This window comes from Chamaea fasciata, unplaced genomic scaffold, assembly GCF_029207755.1.
Source record: "Chamaea fasciata isolate MVZ Bird 193981 ecotype frontalis unplaced genomic scaffold, bChaFas1.0.hap1 SCAF_9, whole genome shotgun sequence".
NCBI classification, from domain to species: domain Eukaryota; kingdom Metazoa; phylum Chordata; class Aves; order Passeriformes; family Sylviidae; genus Chamaea; species Chamaea fasciata.
Window position 1 is genome coordinate 13,023,423 of NW_027094094.1, and position 13,052 is coordinate 13,036,474.

Genomic DNA, 13,052 nt, shown 5'->3' on the forward strand with positions numbered 1-13,052 from the left:
GACCTGCAGGAAATGGGAATTATTGCTAGGATGAGGGTAAGGTGTAAAATGCTCCACCCTGTACAGCTGCTCAGCCATCCAGGGAAGAGCTCTGCCCTGGCATCACATATTGCTTGCAAGGTCAGATTAAAGCATTGGGTTCAATCCCTCTCTCCAAAAATTTCTCACCCACATCCCTTCCTAAGTCAGCTCCACCTGGAAAGCCCTTTTTGGCTTCACCATTACCACCCCTGGGCTGCCTTTAAAAGGAGGCAGAGTAGAAAGCTGAGCCTCCTGGAGACAGAGAGGCTGTGCAAGGTGAGATGATGCAAGGTATGGGGAACAGCTGGTGTCTGGTGCTGCAGCAAGTATGTGTGCTGTGCACTAGGCTGCATGGGTGGCCCCTCCAGACATGGATTTGTTCAAGGGCTGGTGAAAAGCAAGAGCTTGTCAGGGAGGCGGCTCAGCTGAGGTGGCTCAACAGGACCAGCTATGTCTGGAGGCACCTCTGTGTTCAGGTGAGGGCTGAAGGATATTGCACCATCCCATATTCATCACCTAACAGGATCCAGAATCTGCTTTCTTCCTATTCTTGCTGTAGGTCTACCTGGACACTTGAATGCTGGCACTTACCTCCTGTGGCTTTTTTGCCTCCTCTCCTTGCATCCTATCTGTGCCCTTTCTGTTTGGGAATAATCCCACCAAACCCCAGTACCCACTCCCGCAGAGAGCAGCACAGCAGGTGGAGGAGATGTGAGAAGAGGTGCAGGGACTGCCCATACTGTTTTCTCATGAAAATGGGGTTTGTATGACTGCCCTGTGCTCTGGTTTGAGGAGTGGCCTCAAGGAGAAGCAGTTCCCCGATGCAAGCTTTGCTTGTGTTACCTTAGACAACAGATAGTCCCTTCTCTACCAAGGCTGTGGCAAATGGGGAGCTCTGTCTCAGTCCAGCCCCAGTCTGGGCCTAAACCAGCTCTAGGCACCTGCAGCTCCTTCCAGCAGAGCAAGCAGCCTCCTATCTTAAGGAGGCCTTTCCAGCCAGATAAAGCCATGCGAGCAGCCTCTGTCCTCTAGCTTGGCTGAAGTGCTGGCAGGACTGTGTGTGGGGCAGTTTTTGTGGACTCTTTAGCTGGTGTTGACAGCAGAGGTTTTATGCTGGGATTGATGCAGGGTAACACCCTCTGGTTCTGCCAGCACTGGTGCCTGCTGGAGCTTGTAAAAGGTTTTAACTTGAGACTGCTTTTTTTTTTTTTTTTTCCTCAGCTGTATCTGTTGAAAGCTTCACTTCCTCTGGCTTGAAAGGCCCAAGAGCTGCTGATGTGACTCTATCCATGACCATTACTGAGGCTGTGAGTGGGATTTTGAATCTGGATCCAGTGAAGGGACATAGTACCTTGCCTTGAGGTGATGATCCTTCGGATGTTCAATCTGAACATCCCTCTGATGTTCAGATTCATCAGGAGCAGCACCAGCCCAGGGAGGGCTGGAGGGCCCTCACACTCTCCTTGCATTGCAGGTGACTTTTTGGCCTTCACCTGTGGTCAGGTGGGGGAAAGATCTATCCTTAGTGGTGTGTAGGGATGGTCCTGGTTGTATCTCCACTTGTGCGCTCATCTTATGTCCTAGGTTTGCTCCCTGTGGTCTGGGTTTCCCCTCTTCAAGGGCGTGGCATTTGGGGTCTGACTCCTTGGAGAGAGGGGGATGAGCTGGAGCAGGCAATAATCCATGTGAGGGCAAAACCTGCAGAGAGCACAGGTATCCTTCAGGGAGTGCGTGGGATCCGTTATCTCAAAAGCAAGGAGGTGCTCAGCAGGGACCCGCCTTATCGGAGTGCTGGTTGCTGTCTCTCCTCGCAGCCCTTTCTGCCCCGGGGCTGCTCTCTGTCACTTCTCTGCTCCGTAACAGCCGGAGGCAGGCGGAAATGGGAGCCCCTGTGCCTGGTCCCTGCCAGAGCACACTGCTTCAGAAGTGGGGAGGGATCTGGCTTGCAATTACTGTGCCTTTGGCTTGGCAGGCCTGAAAGTGTGAGTGATGGGGTCTCTGCAGAGCAGCCCCTGAGCGCTGGCGGGCTGGGAAGGGCTTGTACCCATCAGCAGCTTTCCCCAGCTGCCTGCGCTCTGCCGTTTTGAGAATGTGGGAGGGGAGCAGGGGAAAGCAACTTTGGGCTACTTGTAAAAACCCCAAATATTCACCTGGCTGGATGTCCACATTCAAAGCACAGCCTGAGCCCTTCTCTTTAAACTCCCTCTTCCAGCTATGGCTATGAGGAGAGGCAGAAGCTGCAACTTGCATATCCCATCCCCTCATCCACCTTTCCTGCTTTGCAGCCACATGTGGATGTATGTGGTGAAGGGCTGGGGTGGCTGTTCAGCATCTCTCCAGGACCCTGCTGGAGCCACTCCTTCCCTCACAGAAGAGTTCAGGTGGGAAGAATAACACAGAAAAATACTGGATTTGCATCTTAGCTGGTGTCAGGGGCACTAAGAAGGTCCAGGGAAGTCTGGTCTAGCATGTCCTGCAAGTACAGCTGCAGACAGTGGATTGAAGCCCTTCATGCCTGTAGACAACAAACCATCAGCCACCAGGCTGCTGTATTGCAGGATGGGAGTGGCAGTTTCCCTGCAAGCATTTTGGGAGGGAGAATGCTGCCTTCCCTGCCCAAGGATGGAGGAGCCAGAAACGACTGATGCCAGCTCAACAGGGCTCACTTTAAACATGGAGGAGCTCCAAAAGCACTGAGCCCATTAGGATGGTATTGTCAGGAGTTGTCCAAAACTCCAGCTCTCTCCCACTGCCAGCTTGCCCTGGCCTTGGGGAAGGAAGGGTTAAGCCACAGGGCTCAGCAAAACAAGTGCTCTCTGAAAAGTCAGCCAAGCTACCCAAATGCCGGCCTCCCCTCTGCCCCCAGCCTTATCCATCTCTCTTATCTGCCCTGGGCAAGAGCAGGGCATTTCCCCTCTTCCGCTGACGAGGACCAGAGCTGGCGACAGGCGGAAGCTGGCTGAGAGCACAGGGCTCAAGGGAGGCCATGGCCATGGTGTCCCTGCTGTGGGGTGGCCTGTGTGGCTGCAGGTCAGAGATGTGGAGGGGTGGTGTGGTCCACCATGGGGCTGGATCCACTGATGGATTCCCTATCCCTGGCTGTCTCACACTCTGGGTACTTCAGCAGCACCTCACTTCTGTAGCTACTGGGTCTCAACCCCCTCTGGAAAGCCCAACTCACATCAAGAGGGTTGTCAGCTCTGCGAGGGTTAAGTGCCCTCTGGGCACTGATATCTGAGGGCACAGCAGCCCGGTTTGGGGTGGTTCATGCAGTCCAGGCAAGCTGGGACACAGTTCTGTCCATGCTGGAAGTGAAGATGGAAGGAGTTAGGGGTGTTTCACTCAGTGAGGGCTGCAGTGGGAGCAAGGTTCCAGGGCATCTCTGGCAGTGTGTGTGTGAGCTCTGCCGACACGAGGCAGGCTTGGATGGGCTGTTTAATTAAATGTGAAGAGCTCTCACACTTCACAAACTGCAGCCCTCACTGCAGCCTGAGCGATTCTGGGAAAGAGTCCTTTTATTAAAAGAGAGAGAGGATCTGGCTCTGCCAGGCAGCCATCAAATGGCACATTTAATTGTCTCGGCTCGTTTAGCTGTCGCACAGGGAGGGATGTGTTCTGAGCCCTTCAGCCTTCACTAGACAACCCACCCCCGGCAGGCACACGTGCTGCCTGCATCCTGGACTCTCCTGCTGCCCTCCAGGAGGGCTGGTGAGGAGTACATAGGAGATGAATCTTCATCCAAGGTCAGCACTCGGGGCTTGCTTGGTGCTCTGATGGTCCAGCCTACTCAGGGCTGAGCACTGGGGTTCAAAAGGGCTCGGGAAAGTGCCTGGAGAGATGGGAGCCTTCTGGGGCCGTGGGAGCTGCCTGGAAGCCATAGGGTAACTAAATGACGGCTTAAAAGTATCTTCTCATTTATTCCCACAGCAGAACATTTCTGGCTCTGAAGAGGGCATCCTACCCTGGTTTCAGTGTGACAGCCTCAATGTATGTCATGGGACAAGCTGGCAGTTGGCTAGGATAGCTGTACTGCACATTTCATCCAGGAACTGAAGTCCTTGGAAATACCTTCTGGTCTGTACACCATCCCAGCAGCAGGGAACTGGCCTTTTCAGGGTGCACATGGAGGGAGAAAGGATCTCTGTGTGGTTCTGTGTTACATCTGTTGGGTGATATGGAGAGGCTGAACTTGGGTTCGGCTGCTGGTACTGAGCCCATCGCCCTGGAGGAAAGTCTGTTTGGCTGAGTGATGGAAGATGCCCCTGGAGGGGGAGTCACAGCCTTTCCCGTGGCTGTGCGGGAGCAGCCATGCCTAAACTCACCATTTGGAGAGGAGAGGGGGAAGAAAGAAAGATCAAGAGCGGGAGGAAATAGAGTCTTTTATCAAAGCCTCCTACTTCAAAGCTGTCCAGCTGAAGTGCTCCCCTTTGGTTTAATTTGAAGTGATGTTTCCTTCAGCATCTGCAGCTAAATGGTATCAAGCCAGGCTGAAATGTCTGGAAAGCCTGGAAAGGAAAGGCACTGTTTGGGAATGGCTGGAGGCAGACCTTCCCATTAGGGTCAGCCTTGACAGCCTTTCCATAGGGAAGAAAATTGCCAATGCTGGCGTTTCTCACCTCTCAGCTCCTAGCATGGGATAAAATCCAAACCCTTTTGGGAACAGGAACAGGGCAATTTTTCATCCTGGGTGCCTGGGGTGGCTCCATGCCTCTGAAGTGGCTGCAGTGTCTGTGCCCTTGAGAAAGGGAAAGGCGGGAGATGGAGATGTGGGTGCTGCTCTGCCCTGAGGAACCAGTGCACCTCCCAGGCTTGTGGTTTGCAGCCTCCCTGAAGATGCTTTGGCAGCCCCTGAACACAGGTGAGAGCTAAACCAGATTGCAGGGAGTAGCAGGGGAAGGGGTGTGTATTCATCTTCCTGATGAATACCTTCAAACTCTCTTGGAGTGGAAGAGGAAGGCCACTGCTCCTAGGGCCTGAGGAATTTCTGTGTGGGGGTAGTGGGGAAAAACAGCAACAGTGGGGCACGTGCTACACTGTCACAGCATCCCTTAACTACAAAAAAAACTGACTGCGAGGCAAAGCAGCTGGCTTTTCCTGGGAAAGACCAATGTTCTCCTGTCTGCTGCATAGGAACTGATTTTCCCCAGCTGGCTGGAAAGAAGGTACTTTGAAAGCAGCTGTGCCCTGTCCCTGCTGGGGGCAGCAGGGATGGGTACCCCCTGGGCAGCATGTCTGGTCAGAGGTGATCAAAACAGGCCAGCTGCTCTGTGGAGAGGAACAGGGACATGTCCTGGGAAACAGAAAGGTCATGGTCATCTCTTTAACCTCCAGAGGCCATGACAAGGTTTTAATGGCAATGACTCTGTTAGCACTAAAGTCACTGACCAGGAAGGAAAGTGAAGGACAAGTCACCTCCTGCTGCACATGGAGAAGAGATGCTCATAGATATCTGTCTGCTGAGGACTGCTTATAACAGCTTCTGCAAAGCTTCTTCCATCCAAAAGTCTTGAGTGTTGTCCCAGCCAGAGGCTGCTTTAGGGAACAGGACTTCAGAGACTCATGATTGTGGCAGAGCTGGGACCCTGATCCCAGATTTTCTTAAATTAACTCTCAGAGGGGAAATGCTCAAATACATATTTGTGCTTGCAGTGATGAGAGCTCTGTGGAACAGAAAGCAGCTGACCATGCGCTCCTTCTCATGCTTCCCTTGATATTTGGAAAAAGGTCTCCGCTAATCTTGAGTGAAGTTTTGAAGCTGTATGAAGAGGCGAGGAGGAAAAGCATATTCCTTCCACAAGAGTGGGGTGGAAGAAGCTGTAATTTCTCTTCTCTGAGTCCAGCAACCCCACGTTCCCCACAGCAAATCCATTCCAGCACTGGTATGGTTGCTGCTTTCTCAACTCTCCCTCCTCCTCGTCCCCTCCTTTCCCTCCCCCCAGCTCCACTCCACGTGCTCCCAGCTGCTCTAGGATGATACAGGCAGGCGCAGAGTTCATGGGAGCCGTACCTGTGCTTTGTCTTCATCTGTCACCCCTCCTGACAGTCAGATCCATCTTAAACTGGGAGCGAGAGGGGAAGAGAGGGAAGCAATAATTAACCTCTGTGCAGGCCGCTCCCAAAATGCTGCAGTCTGGTGATGCACGAGGAGACATCCCTGACACTTTTATTGCTACTCCACCACCGTTCTGCGTCTGTAGGAGGTGATTTGGCCGGGCTGGGATACTTGAGACTTTCATTACGGTTGAAGAGCTTCTGGCACCCACAGCCTTTCTTTGCTGGGTGCATTAGTGAGAGCTCTTCACCAACCCTTCTGGCAAAGCTGGAGGGCAAAACTCATTTGAGGTGTTTGCAGGCTGAGCAGGGGATTTCATGGCTTAGTCCTTGGAGTGGGTACAAGGTGTGTGTTGGATTTAGGAGTTGAAGTTGTTTCTCGTGTGCTTGCAATATATACGTGCAGAAGCAGAGCTGGTATGTCATTCCAGCCCCAGAGTGAGCTGCCAGGATGTGCCTGACATCTGGGGCAGGATCCCTAGTGTTATGGAGCCTGTGACAGATCACTGGTGTCAACCTTGTCCCACATCTGAAATTTTCCTTAATGGGGATATGGAGTGGGGAAAGGGGCTGGGCATTTTTGGGCCCCCTTGTGATACTGTGCTGGACCATAATGCCATCTTGGCAAGGATAATGCTAAACATCCCTCTGGTCGCTGCAGCCTCCTGCCATGGGTGCTTGTGCCTGTCCTGGCACTCTTGGGGTCAAGTGGCCTCACAGCCACCTCCTAGCAATGCTGGGACAGCAGTGGCATTGCACAGCTGACAGACATTTGTCTGCCACTCACCTGCCTCATTAGGCCCTGGTAGGAAAAGAGCCCTGCAGTTAAAGCAGCTTCAGTGCCCAGGCTCCATGAGAGTCAAAGACGACAGTTGTTCTTGTAAACTCAATGGAGCCCATGGACAAACCCATCCTAACCCTTCACGGAAATCAGGAGAAGCCATCCAAGAGTTGGTGTCTGGCTTGGTTCTTCTGCAGGACTGCTGTGCTGTCAACCAGAGCAGTGACCATGCTGATACCTGTTCGGCAGATGTTGTAACCTCACTTTATACGAAAGAGAGGAAAAAATGAGTGCCAAAAGCACTTGGCAGTCAGGCCTTGAGTTGTGCTGATCCAAAGTGGCTCATGGTCAGGCTGATGGTGTATTAAACTCCTGGTCCTTCACGTGGATGTGCAGAGGCTGGGAAAGGATGGGACAGCACCGACCAGAGCCAGGAGCTAGGTATAGGTCCAGATCCTGGTGTAGGATGTGCTGCTCTGCAGTGTCTTGCCATGTCCTGGGTATGGAAGGTCCTGTGTGTGGGGAGGGGACCTGAAAGGACTCCTTGGGATGTGTCTTTGGGATAGCACTGGCATGTCCTATTTGCCCATGAGATGGGTTGCAGCTGCTGTTTCTCCCCAGAAACACTCCCAAGCTGTCTCAGGACAGTGAGCAGTGGGAACCTGGTATCAGGTTCCACTACTGTTCCCAGAGTCTGCAGAAAGGTGCAGCCATCCAAGGGCTTGAGTGTGCTGGATAGAAGGGTCAATGGGACCCAAATGAAGAGAAAAACATTTAAAAATAAGATCCATTTTGATTTTCACTTGTTTTAGCAGTGAGAGGGGCTGAAAACAGCCTTTCCACTAAGATTAGAGGTAGTCTAGCCAGCTCTTGGTATCTGCAGAGCAAACTGGGATCCTTTGCCATGTGTTTTTGTCATAGGGATTCTTCATGCTAATCTAAGTTAGAGCTGTCAGTGTTTGTAGGCAGGTTGATATGATCTGTCCTGAGTATTTCTGAGACAACTACAGAGGATCCTGGCATCTCTTCTAGCCTTGAATTTTCTGTTTGCAGCCTTGGTCCTGGCAGATTGCCTACTCCAAGTCCTGGCACCCATGTCTTAGAAACTGTCATCCCCATCAGTGTCCCCAGACTGTTTCTAAGGGGTCTATGCAAAACAATCAGGAAAGACAAAGGTGGCTTCTGCCATTTGGGCCAAATTCCTAGTGGAAGACACTCTGCTCTAAAGAAAACACAGTATCTGAATGTAGGAAGGTGTTGTTTGTATCAGTTGGAAACCAGGAAACTGAGGTGAGGAGGATGAGACTGACTTTCCCAGCTGAGGGAAGGACCTGGTAGCAAGCCCAGAGACAACTCAGAAGTCTTGTAAATCTTCCCTCCTCCAGCTGCCGAACATCCATTGGGAACAGATTGACACACTGAAGAAAACCAGTCTCAACCTTTCCAGCTCAGCCTTCAGGGGGTGTTTGCCACTGGTGGAGGGGAAAAATGCTTCTGAGCACCTGAAATGTCCTAACAGGCTGCAGACGAGACCATGCACAAGCACTGCCAGCTCCCTGGCTTTTGGGAAGCGGGAAGACTCAGCCTTTCCCTGCACAGATGGGGGTTTAATCAGGCACAGTTCAAGCACATGGGTGTTCAGCACTAATCCAATTTCCCTCCATTCATTAGGGTGGTTATTCATCACTCGGGAATCACGAAAGGCTGCGAGTCCATGTGGATGCTGGAGAGTGGCAGCACTGCTCAATGTGTGACCATGAGCCCCTTCCTTGCTGCTGGGCCTGACTGTGGGTGGGGGTGGCAAGAGAGCTGCTGGGGGTTCTCAATCCCTTCATAACTAATTGCAAGACAGGCTTGCTACACCAAGCTCTGGGGATCAAGTAATCTCAGGCTTGTCCAGAAGTCAGATGGGAAACTGGCTCAATCACAGGTTAATACACGCAGACAAGGAGCTGCTGAGCTGGGAGAGGATCTGAAGTGATGGAAGCTTGTGGCCATGCTGTGATCCACCACATCTGTCTGCCAGTCCTTAGTGATGCCACAAAACAGAAGGTTTAACAAGATGGTTCCAACCCAAGCTGGAGAAAGGCCATGGTCTGTGAGAGCAGAGCTGTGGGGAGTGTGTGAAGGAATGGCCATCCCTCCAGGCTGCTCAGAGCTCAGCTACAGCACCACCAGGAGCAGCCACTGGTGAGGCTGCACAGGGAAGGCATCTGCCTTGGGTGCACATTTGCTTCTTCCAAGGACCTGGCAAATGCGCTTCCACCTCTGCCAGTGGTGCCTGGGTAGACAGGTCAGGAGGCTGCCAGAGCATGTCATGGCTATGCTCTGGGACTCTGGTACTCAAGAAGAAAATAAGACATGTATCTCCCTCTGTTTCTTTTCCCCATATGTGAAGCACAACACCTTTGCTTTCCAGACAAACAGGAAAGTTTGCACAAATATCTAAAACGTTCCCTTTCAATTCCCAGTTCCTGTTTTCAGTTTGAATATTCTGGCCATTAAAGGCAAAAAAAGTAAATTATCCTCCATGTTTAGCATAAATTTTGGCGTGGTGTGAATAAAAGGGGCTGAATACATGGAGGAATCACTCTTGAATGAATGCAAGTGTGAGTGTTTTCCTGGAGCATTTAATCAATCCCCAGTGAGAGAAGATGGTCCTTGAACCATGGCTCACAGGGATAAGAGTTACTGCCCTGCCCCAGGGAGCTAAAGCGTAACTACCAGTTAGTGACTGGAGAGATATTTGGTAATTCTGATTATCATGAGGTATCTGGGGACCTCTGGGTGATCACCATAGGGCACCTGGGCTGTGGACAGCTATTTAACCACATTCTGGGTGAACCAAATGGGCTCTCACATCCTGGTCCTGCAGACACACTTGAGGGTCTCAGCACAGAGTGCTGGAGGGGCAAGGGGTGAAAGCTGCTTACCACCCATAGAGCTGATCTCCCATGCCTCTGGCCAGTCTAACTGTCCATCCTGTGCCCTCTTTGGCTGGGAGCTGGGTATTATTGCATCTGAGATGCTGTCCTCCTCTCAGCCTAGAAGGTGAACCAAGCTCTGGGGACCTGAAATCACCCCCAGGCTGCTCATTGGCACAGGGGCTCATTGGCCTCTTTACTTGGCCCTTTCCTTTCTTCTGCAGGATTTCTCCTCCAAAGCACTGACCCCTCAGTCCCACCATCTGAACCACTCATTCGTTCAATCTCCAGCTCATGGCATCTCCCAAAACCTCTCTGGCATCTCTGCAGCCCCCTGCCCTCCCTGAGCCCACCTCCCCTCCCTGTGGAGCACCCCACTTCCCAAGCCCTGGCTGAGCAGCAAGGCACTAACACCGGCACCCTTCTACCTTTTGAAAGGGGCTGGTGGTTGTGTTTGATGGGGGTAATCCATCTCCATCATTGTAATGACCGTTCCCATTAATCGGCCATAAACTAATAAAGTAAGCACTTTCCCCTCCACACCCTCCCCCCCCAACTTCATTAAGTCTTTAGTACATTAATATGTCTTACTTAGTGTCTGCTTTGGCCTCTGGTTTTGTGGTTGGGTTTGGGTTTTTTGGTTTGTTTTGGGGTTTGGGGTTTTTGTTTTGTTTTTGTTTTTTTTTTTTTAAATTATTTTTTCCTGTGGGTAACATGGGTTTGCTTGCTGATGTTATTCCCTGCAGCCCTGAGGAAGCTTTGACAGCCCAGGTCATCCTTACATCAGCAGGAACATCATGTGTGCTGATGAGCTGAGAAAAAAGGGACATGGACAGGGATTGGGGCGGGGGAAGGAGGGAGGGAGGAATAAAAGATCCTGTACACCTCCAAATTAAATTTGTGATGCCTGGCATCAGATGGGCCCGCAGCCAGAGATTAATTCGACTGATCAAGTTATAAAGAGCGCTGAGGCAGGTAATCAATCTTGGAGCTGTCAGGCGAATAGGCAGCAGTATTAACCTGGCAGGACTCACACACACACACACACACACACACACACACACACACACACACACACACACACACACTGAAGCCTTTTAAATTCCTTTCACATTATTTCCCAGACCTGTTTATTTTGGAAGGGCTGGGCACAGGGGGTAGTGGTGCTTTGCTCTCTCCTTCTCCACCCCTGGCAGCAACAGCCCCATTCAAGTAGAGCATCGTTCTCTCCCTCATGCACCCACCACCTCTACCTGCAAAGGGGAAGTCTTTGGACATGAAGTTAGAAGGCTTTAGCATCAGTTTTCCAACTGCATTTTCTGCTGGATACTGAGAAGACTCAGGCTAGGTTTTCTTCTCTTTCCAGACTCTGGTGGTGGTGTTACTCTTCCCCACCAGCCCTCTGGCTGTGACTGATCCCAGGCTTGTGGTGCTCTGCCCAGGACACCTCCCAGTCACTCAGAGTTCCCACGTGTTGCTGGAGGTTCACAGAACCACTGTTCTGGGTCAGCTGCAAACTGGAGCTCTTTGGAGCTGAGTCTGCAGAGCCCATAGTGGATGAGGGCCAGGAGCTCTCTTTGGAGGTCTTCCTTAGGAATGGGGTGTAAGCAGATTAGCAGTGGTGGGAGCTGGGCAGCTCCTTGCTTGGTCTGAGACTAGGGAGCAGCAACCCTGTTGGCAGCAGGGGGGAGTTCTACCCATATGGGCTGGAGACCCCTGTGCTGGCCAGGTGCTGGGCTGAGACCTTATCTTGTCCAGCCTCAGAGGTGGATGGGGCAGGTCAGCACTGGGAGTCTAAAGAGCCTTGGATCAGCTCCATGGAAGGGAGACTTGCAGGCAAGAGCAGGGACAAGGCCAGCCAGGGACACAGGAATGAGTTGTTTCAGGAGGGAGCTAAACTTGGGACAATTGGAAAGATGACAGAAGAAGGAGTTTGGGGTGCTCAGCCAGCAGAGAGCACTATCATGTGTGTGTGAGAACACCTGTGCCCCCATGGGAATTGTTGGCCATAAATACGGGCTCTGTTGGTGGCTGTTCATAGAAAACCACCCATGACATTAGGAGGCAGTGGGACCTCCTTCCATGAGGAGAGCAGGATGCAATCCCCTGCCAGCTCCTCTCTGGCTGGGGATATCTTCTGGTGTTGCAGTCAAGCAGCAATGTCTCCATACAGAAGTCAACTGCTGTCAGCCACCAAAAGCTGTTGGTGGATATTTTTCACCATGTCAAACAACACAGTGCCCCATCTGGCAACTTCCAGAATCTGGGAGGGGACCTGGGCAGGTGAACAAATTTGCATTGTTGTTGAATGCTGAGCATGGCTCAAATGGATGGGACTGGGAGCTGGCTCTGCAGGGACCTTCACCTGGTGGCTGGTGGCCCTGCAGACATGCGTCTGAGTGCTTGTTTACTGAAAAGGTTCGGGTACAAGTTGTTCCCATACTGCCCTGCTGAGCCCCTGCAGGCTGGGATTTTGCAGTGGTCCCACAGCACTTTCCAAGTGCCAAAGCTGCAAGCTGTCAGCATGACACAAGGAGGACACGTGACTCGGGGTGCTGGGAAGGCTGTGTCCTTTCCAGGATGTTCAAGTGGGTCCTTTCAAGCTGGAACAAACTGCGTGGGCAGATGAGGGGTCTGAGAAATGCTCTGTGGTGGGAGCTGGTGCCTTTGCAAGAGGAGTTTCTTTCCATGCAAGGTGCCCCGGTTAAATATTTCAAAATCCTTTCGCTCCCACAGTTTCCCTGTGCATTCCCTTCAGGGCTTGTCAGTCAGGCTGCAATGGCCCTGCTGAGAGCCAGGGCATCCAGCACAACGGCAGCTTGCAGCCAGCTCCTGCCTCTCTGCATCCAGCACTCAGGTTTGTGCAAGGCCTGTGCCAAGGGCTGAGGGGGGACACTGTCCTCTAGGGTGCTTGGAGTAGGTCCTCAAAAGGGACAGAGTTTGGGGAAGGATTGCTGGATGATGTGCTCAGCACCAACATCCATCCTCTGTGCCCCTCCCTCTCTAAAGGGGATGTGAGGATGGATGCTGTGTGCCCCAGGGGTGTTCCCATCCTCCCACATGTCCCCCATGAAGCAGAACAGAGGTGCTGGTGCTGCTCCTCACTCTGTGCTGGGAAGGTGTCCTCTTCCCTCTGTTCAGAGAAAGTAGTTGCAGCCATTCCCCCATCTCCTGTCCCAGTGGCCCCATTCCTGCCATCCTGTGGTGCTCTGATTGATGCCATGGCTCCTTCCACAAGACCCACCAACAAACACCTGTATCCTCTGCTGTTTGTG